Source organism: Aegilops tauschii, chromosome 5, assembly GCF_002575655.3.
Source record: "Aegilops tauschii subsp. strangulata cultivar AL8/78 chromosome 5, Aet v6.0, whole genome shotgun sequence".
NCBI classification, from domain to species: Eukaryota; Viridiplantae; Streptophyta; class Magnoliopsida; order Poales; family Poaceae; genus Aegilops; species Aegilops tauschii.
The window spans coordinates 357946838-357956635 of NC_053039.3; the positions used below are offsets into that span (position 1 = coordinate 357946838).

At 45.6% G+C, this 9798-nt stretch overlaps 1 long non-coding RNA gene across 2 annotated transcripts; it reads left to right on the forward strand.

Moving 5' to 3' along the window:
• The first annotated feature begins 5716 nt into the window (after positions 1–5716).
• LOC120965159 (uncharacterized) lies at positions 5717–9182 on the forward strand. 2 transcript variants are annotated; one of them, XR_005757469.3, is made up of 3 exons: positions 6328–6861; positions 7143–8931; positions 9055–9182. It is a non-coding gene; the product is annotated as an uncharacterized lncRNA (long non-coding RNA). The 2 variants fall into 2 exon arrangements; XR_005757468.3 differs by having other exon boundaries at positions 5717–6861; positions 7143–9182.
• Positions 9183–9798: the final 616 nt, after the last annotated feature.

Consider the following 9798-nt stretch of genomic DNA (forward strand, 5'->3'; position numbering starts at 1 on the left):
AACCCTACATGCTGTTTGAGGCTAGGTCTCATTATGATCACGAGAGAGTCGCCGGTAAACCGGCTCTTTGTGTCTAGCCCTAGAGATTGTTTCTTTTTTGCTTGTCCCTCTTTGGGGAGCCCTGCCCCTCCTTATATATGTTGAAGGGGCGGGTTACATGACTAGTCCTAGTATGATTAGGATTACTCTATTACAAGTGGAGTCCTAGTCTTGTTTCCTTTATAAGGGAATATTCCTTATGCCTTTCCTTGTAAGCCGGCCCACCATAGTATGAACCGACCTTTTGGGCCTTGGGCCTTGTCATCCGTTTGTCCCACCCGCCGGGTTACCAGTGAGTCATAATGTTCAGGCAGGTTACTTGTAAACCGTCTGGTCAGGGCGGGTCGCTAGTGAATCGCCAAGTGTCAACCGGGTCTCAAGTAAACCGCCAAGTCCGGCCGGGTTATACTTCCGGCCGGGTTACGCCGCAGAGTATATCCTCGACATTAGCCCCCAGTTTAATTTGGATTTATCCATGTTAAACTGATCTGCAACATAAACACAAGAACAAATTTGGCGGGTTGTGCTCCGGGTTAAATATTCTTATAAACCGGCACTTGATCATCCTTAAATCCTTGTCATTTCTTCCTTCTAAAAAATCCAAGTCAATAGACCAGCTTCATAATCAATTTGCTGACATTGGTCTCTTGTAGAGAAATATTGTAAGAAATAATCCACTTGAATCGGTTTCCAAAGCACCGGCTTAAAAAATATTGGTCTTGAAATACTTATCTGACTTTCAGCCGGCTTGAAGATGTAAAACTTGCAGGTTTATCATTACCAAAATTGTCGGGTTATAAAACAGATGATGCCGGGTCATAATTATTGTTGACACCGGGTCATGTAATTGATCTTCCTGATTTACTCAAAACTGATAATTTGATGACGTTCCTCCTTTATATGCATAATACCTGTAGCCCCCAAGTCTTGAGTAGAGCAAAGTGATGACTTAAGACTTGCTTCAATATAAACATTACTACTTTGAAGAAATCCATGTTGTTCATCTCAATCACTAGTCAGAACTGAGCATTCCACATATGTAGCACCCAAGTGCCGGGTTGTCATGCTTGCAGCAACCTGGGACTTTTAATTGCCATATGCTTATAATAACTTCACCCAGTGTAGCCCCCAAGGGCCGGGTCATTATGCAATAATGAGCAGGGACTTTGTAAATATGATCATGTAAACTTGAACAACAACGTGTAGCCCCCAAGGACCGGGTCAGTACGATAATACTGAGCTGGAACTTTATATATACTTCATTGACAATAATATCATATGATGTAACCCCCATCATGGGGCTTGAACCCACGTCCACAAGGTTTAAGAGCTTTGTGCTTTACCCACTGAGCAATAAACCTTTCAATATAATGGATTAAAGCTTGTATACCTTGAATTGTTGACAAGAGCAATTGGTAGCCCCCAAGGGCCGGCTCATTACAATGTGATGAGTCGGGTCTTCAATAAGGTAAGGAAAAATGTCTTTGCATTAGCCCCCAAGTGTCATGGTGCATGCTTGCAGCGACATGAGACTTGCATATTTGATATAATCTCAATTTGAATAATGTAGCCCCCAAGTGCCGGGTCGTAAGCCTGCAGCAACTCGGGACTATTCCTTCAATTGTAGAATAAATCATATCCATTGATAATATAATAGCCATTGCGCTAAAGCGACTTTGACAACCTTAATCATAACACTGGTTACTGATAACCATAATAAAATCCAGCCATGTTGGCTATTTAAAGATTTGACTAATAATATCCAATGATTTATGAGCGCGTGATTCCAATGGCGCAATCCAAATATATACTGGCGACTTATAGTCGAAAGCCAGGCCGGGTTAATAAACACAGGATAAATTATCATCATACAGGCGACTTATAGTCGAAAGCCAGGCCGGGTTAAGAAACACCGGTGATTTATAATCATGCTTTGTTCAACCTGTTTCTGCATACAACAAGTTTAAAGTGTCCTGGCGGTTTTCCGCCGGACGGGTCATAATGCCCAACATATAACTGGTTTATAACCAAGGCTGCACTTAAGAATAATTAAATATGAAATATATCATACCTGTGACATTGAATCACATCGTTGGTTTACCAACTTTTTGTAGTAAGGGTGATAACCCAAATTTTGAGTACTGATAACTCCTTCCATATTGTGCCGGTTTATGATAAAACCGTACCGGGTTGTGATAAACACTGGTTTATCCATATTCAATACTGGCGACTTATAGTCAAAACCAGACCGGGTTAAAAAGCGCCGGATTATAATTGATCATGCACTGACAACTAGTAGTTGAAAGTCAAGCCGGGTTGATGAACACGGGTTTATCAAAAAAAACCTCATAATTCTTATGAAAGAGAGAAAAACTTGGCAAAAAGCAAATGAAAACTTGTAGTCGAGGCTTTTCACGGGCTGCCAGGCCCCAAATTCGAGGCTTTTCATGGGCTGCCAGGCCACTGAGTTAAACCATTTTGCAAAGCCTTTTAAGATGGTCCTCAATCCTTAACCAATCATCATTTTAACTTGACAAGTTCAGGGTCTTATCAGAGTAACTTGTCAAAGTTCGATGGGTCATACCAGGTTTACCTGGGCGGAGTGACTTACTTAAAGAGGCAGGCTAACCCGGGGTTTTAGGTGTATACACCAGGCTTCCAAGCCATGGCTTGATAGCCTATTACAAGTGTAGATTCTTTGTTCATTTCGACAGCAAAGAATCCCCAAGTAACATTTTGAGCTGTGCTCAGTGGGTGCCTATGTTTGAGTTGTTGTTTTACAACACTCTCTTTGGCCCCGGATTGATTTGGCTTTGAGCCGATCAAGAGGTGTGACTATGGTTCGGATACGACCAAGCCCCCAAGTGATGTTGTGGCATTGCGCCGATCAAGAGGTGTAGCTATGGTTCGGATACGACCAAGCCCCCAAGTGATATTGTATAAAGCTTTGATAAGCTGAATCAAGGGGTAAACCGGACGCCGCCTTATAAACAGAAGCCACCACGTGATCAATAATATGATAAGCCAATAAGGCAGGATACCCATGTTTGAACCGCGCATCATGGCAGCAGGTCTTCTTCGGCAACCTTTAACTTCTTGCAAGAGATAAATTCTTCTTGAACCGGGATTTTGAACCGGATATTGAGAGCTTCAAAGCTTTGTGGGAGACATCCTTCCCTTGAACCGGATTGTAAACCGGATATTTGAGAGCTTCAGTGAGACTAACTTCCCTTGAGCCGGATTTTAAACCGAAATCCTTTCTGATGACCCGGAACTTCTTCATTGAGCCGGGATTTTGTAACTGTCATATACTTTCTAAGCCGAAAATTTTCTGACGGCCATTAAATTTTCATCAATATAACAATAGCCTCCGGGACCGGGTTATCTTTCCCTCCATCGTCCTGGGGTTCTTAAATTTGCTGAAACTGGCAAGATTTGCTGAGCCATGTCATCGTAGCCCCCGAGTCTCAAAGGTGACTCGAGGAGTTGGCTTGAGACTCTCCATATTTGACCGTAATATAAGCCGGCATAACTTGTATATCATTGGTGTTGATAGCACGATGTGAATCCACAGAAGGTTGAGGTGACCGCGGCGGGTTATAAACGATCCCGTACGAGCCGTGTCAGCAACTCGGCCAATGGTTCCTTCCAACTGGTGATTTGAAGTTAACCAAACTGTAGTGGCGGCGACTTGTGCGCCTGCCCATTGAACCACCCAGTGCAGACGGCGGTTGATAGTATATGCTAATTTGCCTCCATTTTGTTGAAAGAAAACCGGGCTACCCAAGTTGTGACTTGTCATACTCAATAAACAGCTCATGCAGACAGGTGCGGCCCGGTATGTTGATGTAGACCAGGCCGCGAGAGATGGACGACAAGAACGAGCGCAACATCAGAGGCAGCTCGGGCAGATGAGTCGGCCGCGGCATTGTAAGCCAGTGCGGACGGGGAAAATCAGCACCGGTATCGTAAACCGGCACGGACGGGTGAGTTAATCGCGGGTGCGGTCCCGACAAGCTGATGTAAACCGGGCCACAGGGACGGCGACTTGCTCACGTTCATTCACCGGGTGGTATGACACGGACGAAACGCCAGTGCAAAACGTTGCTAGCGCGTGCTCCGTGCCCGTAATATAACGCCTCATTTGTAATGAACAATTGTCCTGCGTCAAAAATATCACATGCCAAAGTAATTGTTCACACAAAAATTAATATGTGCTATGAAAACAAACCGGACGGATATCACCTGATTTTTTTGTTCGGACAACGGATGATCCGTTCATCGCGACAGAGGCGGTTTAGGCTGGTCGGCGACTCAATATGGTCCCGGCGGGCTATTCTCCAGGTTTTTAAGCACCCGGCATGGGCGGTGCAGATGTATACGTCGCCTCCGACGCCGGCGCACGAGGACCGGATCATACCTTGGCCATGAGTCAATTGACCTGTGTATAGCATAGCGTACCGTGAAAAAAGCTTTGGATGATACTTAATTATACCAGTAAAAGTTTAGAAAAATAGCACCCGATATATTTTGTCAGATGAACGTGGATGATGATTCTGAATAATACTGGACGCAGCTCCACGTGATCTCTCCTCCTTGTGGTTAACAACAATGCTTTGCAATATGCCTTCGGATGCACTTTGTGTAACAGTATTCATGTTGTTCAACATCTTCCACACCACATGAATGCAGACCAGAAAACGAGGCCGCCGTTGTCCTACTTGACAAGCCGCTGCAGAGAAGCGGAAGCGTGAGACAAACCGCAGCCAGAGGGGCGTCGGGCGGAGCAGCGACTCAACAGCGGCCGACGCGCAGCCAGGGCGGCTCAGGAGATGGCAACGGCGGACATAGGCGCAGCAGAGCGAAGCAACACAGCGGACGGTGGAAGCAATCTGCCGCCGCTGCTTGGCGTGGTCGCAGCTGTTGACCATGGCGGCAGAGGAGCGGAACCAGAGCAGGCGAGCACGGCGATCCAGCGATCGGGCTTGGACGCGGTGACTCGGCAGAGGGCTTAAGGCAGAGGCGGCTCACGCGCAGCGGGATGACGGCGACGGGCTTCACAGCGAGGCGAGGAGCAGGAGAATCACAAACATAACAGTAGCACGTAGTGCATTGATTTGCATGATATCCAGCTCCAAAGGGCAAGCTAGCACATAGATGACGTGGATGGAGAAAAATCCCTGCATGCCACTTCTCTTTTCTCTGAAACAACCTGCAGCTCTTCTTCTGCCCCATCTCTCAGGCGGGAGGGCCGACCCAAGGCAGCGGCTAACGCAACGGCGAGCGGCAGAGGAGCGGAGGATGCAAGGCGGCTTGAGGCCAACGGGTCATAGCTTCAACGGCAGAGGCAGCCGGCGGTTTGTACAGAGACTCGGAGGCCACGACGACGAGGCTCCTTGGCCGGGGCGGCTTAGAAGTAGGGGCTCGGAGACGGCAGCTCGCAGAGGACCACGGCGGCGGCGCACCGTCCACGACAGAAAAACGCGGCCGAGGATGTCGGTCACGGCAGAGGCCGTGGTGTGCGAGCCTACGGCCGCTACAGGCTCTGGCGGCTCGACGCAGGGGCCGCAAGCGTTGGCCGGTCGAAGCAAGCCCGGTGAGGCAGATGAAGACCATGGCAGTATAGGCAGCGACGGGTTGCCGGCGATGTGGTCGGCGGCTCAGCAGTGCCCCGGTGGAGGCTCAGGGGGAAACCCACGGCGGCTCATCGCGGCGAATCCGGGTCATACGTGGCCGTTGACTCCCAGTCGTGATTGTCCTTGTTTCCGGGTGGTGGCCACCCCCTTCTTCCTCTTTTCTTGTTTTTTTTTCTTTCTTTCAGCAGATTCTTTTACGGATTCGCCTCAGGACTTGAAGTAAACAGCTGCGGTTTGATGGATGTATGTACATCTCTGTCTTCGGTTTAACATGGAGGCGACTCTCAATTGACAACGGGAACTCGGCGGTTTGACTGCAGCTTGGGCGTTTTGCGTGTGCATGTGAAAACATCCCTTGTGTCGGTCACGTAGTAATTAAGGACAGTAAAACTGAGCCTAAACCGAGCTCTCTCAGCGAATTAGCGTTTTTGGCCGTCCGTTTCACGATGATCTTTACTGGCCGTCAGATTTCATGTCCAAAGCGATCTGCCCCGTAATCTGGGTAATCTGGCCCGGCTGTCCTCTGGGTTGCTGCTCCAGAGGCCGAAACGAAGGGCTCTCGTGGATTGGGCCGTCGGGCAGCCCATTATACCGCCTGGGCTTCGAGCGACTGCGTACAACTGACGGTGCGAGGAGATGCTTAAAAAAACTGCCCACGGCCTCTCGTCTCTCTCAATCAATTACCACCCCCGATCTCTCCTCTCTCTCTCCCTCGCACACGAACAGGTTGCGCCGCCACCGTCGTCGTTTCGTTTGGCTCCCACCTCCTCATGGCGCAGTCCATGCCCACCCCGTTGGAATGTCGCCTCCGTCTCCGTTTAGCCGTCGATGTCCTCCATCTCTTGTCTTCCGTCTGAAAGGCCAACAGAGAGCATCTATTTCTGGGGGCGGCCACGAGATCCATCACCAGATCGGTGGCGCACCGCACCCCTCAAGCATGTATCCAATTTTTATCTGGAGTCCTTGGGCGGGCCGCTGCCAGATCTGCCACGCTCGTGTACACTATAGCGATGCAGCGGTGAGCAACAGAAGCAACAGAGAGTTTCGGGCACCGCTGGCGATGTCGTCGTCATGGAACATGTTGGGGCTGGAGGTGATCTACTAGGTCATCGATTAGGTGGACCGCCTTCTTCGCCCGGTCGTTCAGCATCTACCTGCAGGTCATCCTCAACTACAAGTGCAAGAGGTGCTCCTTCAATCCCTTCCGTTTGTCCTTGGCTATATAGTGTTCTTGGGCTAAATCTGTTTGACCAGCTGTTTGCTTGTTCCTCAGTCTGTGCATGAGGATTCACTTAATCTTTTCCACACAAAAGAGTCTTTGCTTCCTTTTTCATGTATACGTGTCTTGATTTTGGAAATAAAATCTTCATATTGATGGACGGACCTGAGAAATTTGTCCAGTACAGTGTCAAATATTTATAAACTGCAGTTTTCTTTGAGCTGATGATGAATTGTATCTTCGGGCAGCTGGAAATTGTAGGAATTGCCTTGATTGCTTTCCTCCTATGGCAAGATAATGGCCCTGTTTACAGGAGGGTGGCATGTATGGAAAGTATCGGGAAAACAAAAGGTATTTAGTACCGAGTAAAATGAACATTGGCATATAGTAGAAAATGTGGTGTATATACGCACTGCAGTTGGTTGTGGTGCTTATAAACTATTTAATTTATGCTCTGTTGTCCATCTTATCATGATTGTTGTATATCAATTCCTGCACTTATGGCTAAATAAAAATCATGACTGGAAAGAAGACTCAAGGAATAAGAACAGACCATTAGGATATTTGGATCAGATCAAAACCAAAAAATCGTCACAAAACCGAAGATATTTGGATCAGACCATTAAGAGTTTTGGTGGTTTCCACAACTGTATGAAAAATTGGAATTTAAATTTTGGACCCATCAAGATTTGTACTTGTGGCAGTATGGTCTGATTGTGTTTATTTTAGTAACCACATCGTCCACAACACGGCTTTTCATAGGTATTGCTTTCCCTTGCCCATTCCGATAATTAATTAAGCTTTATCCTAAAAGCCAATTTTATCATTCAACCCTTAAGAAATGTGTTATGCACAGAGACGTGGCCTTCAAGTGTGAAGTCAGATACAAACTAACACATGTTGATGCAGTTGTTACCACATATACACTCTTAGTTATTTTCCTATCTGACCAAATGATATCTACTCTTTGTCCAGTTCTTGCAAAAAGGAATGGATTATTGAATGTTTGCCACTCCATGGTATGCTTGATTGTTGTGTGCTTTTTTGAGCAAATTGGATAATTTGTGGAAAATCTGAATTTTATATGACGGTCTGAACTTTCTTTTTGCATGATTGTTGATAAATTATTTTATCTGAGATTTGCTAAGCCAAATTTAGGTGAGCATAGCATTCCAGCACATCAAGACAAATGTATATTGTAGTATTTCCAAATTATCGATATGGGAGGTGACAAGAGTAGTGTTGTTAAGGGTGTTTTGTTCCCACTACGATTTGTGTTTCTGTTCTTAGACTTTTTGCATGTTTTGTAACGGTATTACAAAGCTTTCATCAAGGTCAATGCACACAGAGGTGACGCTGGAGCTGTCTTGCTCGAGGTTAATTTTATCCTACTTCGGCTCCATTGCGCAAAGATGAACAACAACCCAAGAAAATTCGGTGCAAAAGACAATAAAAGTAATAAGTTATCACCACTATGAGCCCCCCTTTGGTTAAAGATAACTTTACATAACAACGTTGCATGATAATTTGGGGTTTAATCCTAAGATACTCATTTTTTATGTGATATAAAGTGTTTCATCGTCCCTTTAGCCTAATAACACACTATCTCACTGAAGGTTTCTTCTGTGCTTTCTAATTAATGGAGTGACTGTCGAGATTTGAATAGCGAATGTTTTCAATGTTTGAACGCCACAATCTCCGTGGAAGGCATACATATAGAACAATTGTTTTATTTTATTAAGCTGAAGCATGTCAAATATTATTTAGTTACTTTGATGGAAAAAAAACATTGTATTCACTTAGTACTCAACATAACAGAAATTATGTTGAACTTCCTATCATTGAAACATGAGATTTTCCACTGAAAGTTTATTTATGTGTCCTACAACAACTTTCATTAGCATCTAATCCTCCATCCTATCTTTTTGTTCTGTTATTCGTTGAGGAGTTCTGTGGGGGTCGTTAGTCTATTGGAGAATGTGGGAGAGAGAGAGAGAGAGCAAGGCTGTTCTTCTTAAGTTGCTTGCACGTTTGTAGGTTAGCCCCATATCTTTGTACAAGTTAATCCGTGCTCTCTCACATCAACTTCTTTTTGTTTGATGGATAAATCTTCATTCATTAAACAGCTCTTTATGAACTAACAAACATATAATCTTGTAGGTACCTTCATGGCACGAGATGGACAATTTCAATCCACCCTTTATTCCAAATTGTCTTACTGATTCATGCTAAGCAACTATGAAAACTTCTGGATGACCCTTTTTTATATATTGTGTTTGATGTATCTACATTTCAGAAACCTAGATCATGAATGTGGATGGAAGCAAATCGCTTAAATTGCAAAATAAAGAATGCATTATACAAAGTATACAAGTTGCTTTGTATCACTAACAAGAGCCAAAATAGACGGGCGCAGCAACACGCGTCATCAATGATCTAGTACAACAGATGAAACACCCGTGCAGCTGTCCCAATCTCGGACTTGGCGTTGCATAGGGAAAAAAAATTATATGAGACTAGGTCTCACGGTTAGCAGGTGAGACCTGCCCTGATGGATGACACGTGGCATTCACAAATCACAAAGCATCTAATCTCCCCCCCCCCCCCCCCCCCCCCCCCGCGATTTTAAGTGGGGGTAGATGCTTTGTGATTTGTGAATGCCACGTGTCATCCATCAGGATGGGTCTCGCGTGAGACCTGGTTTCATAGAATTCTTTTCCTTGCATAGATGATGGAAATCCTACTGATGGTCTCGGCGACTTCTTTGCGACGGCGGCAAAACAGATCGTATCCCTACTTTCTCTTCATTGACTTAAATCTCACGGATTGTAAAATCTGAACCGATGAACTCGAAGTTGATGCCGATCCTTCCGAGCTAAGTCTTTCTTATCCGGAAAATTGCAA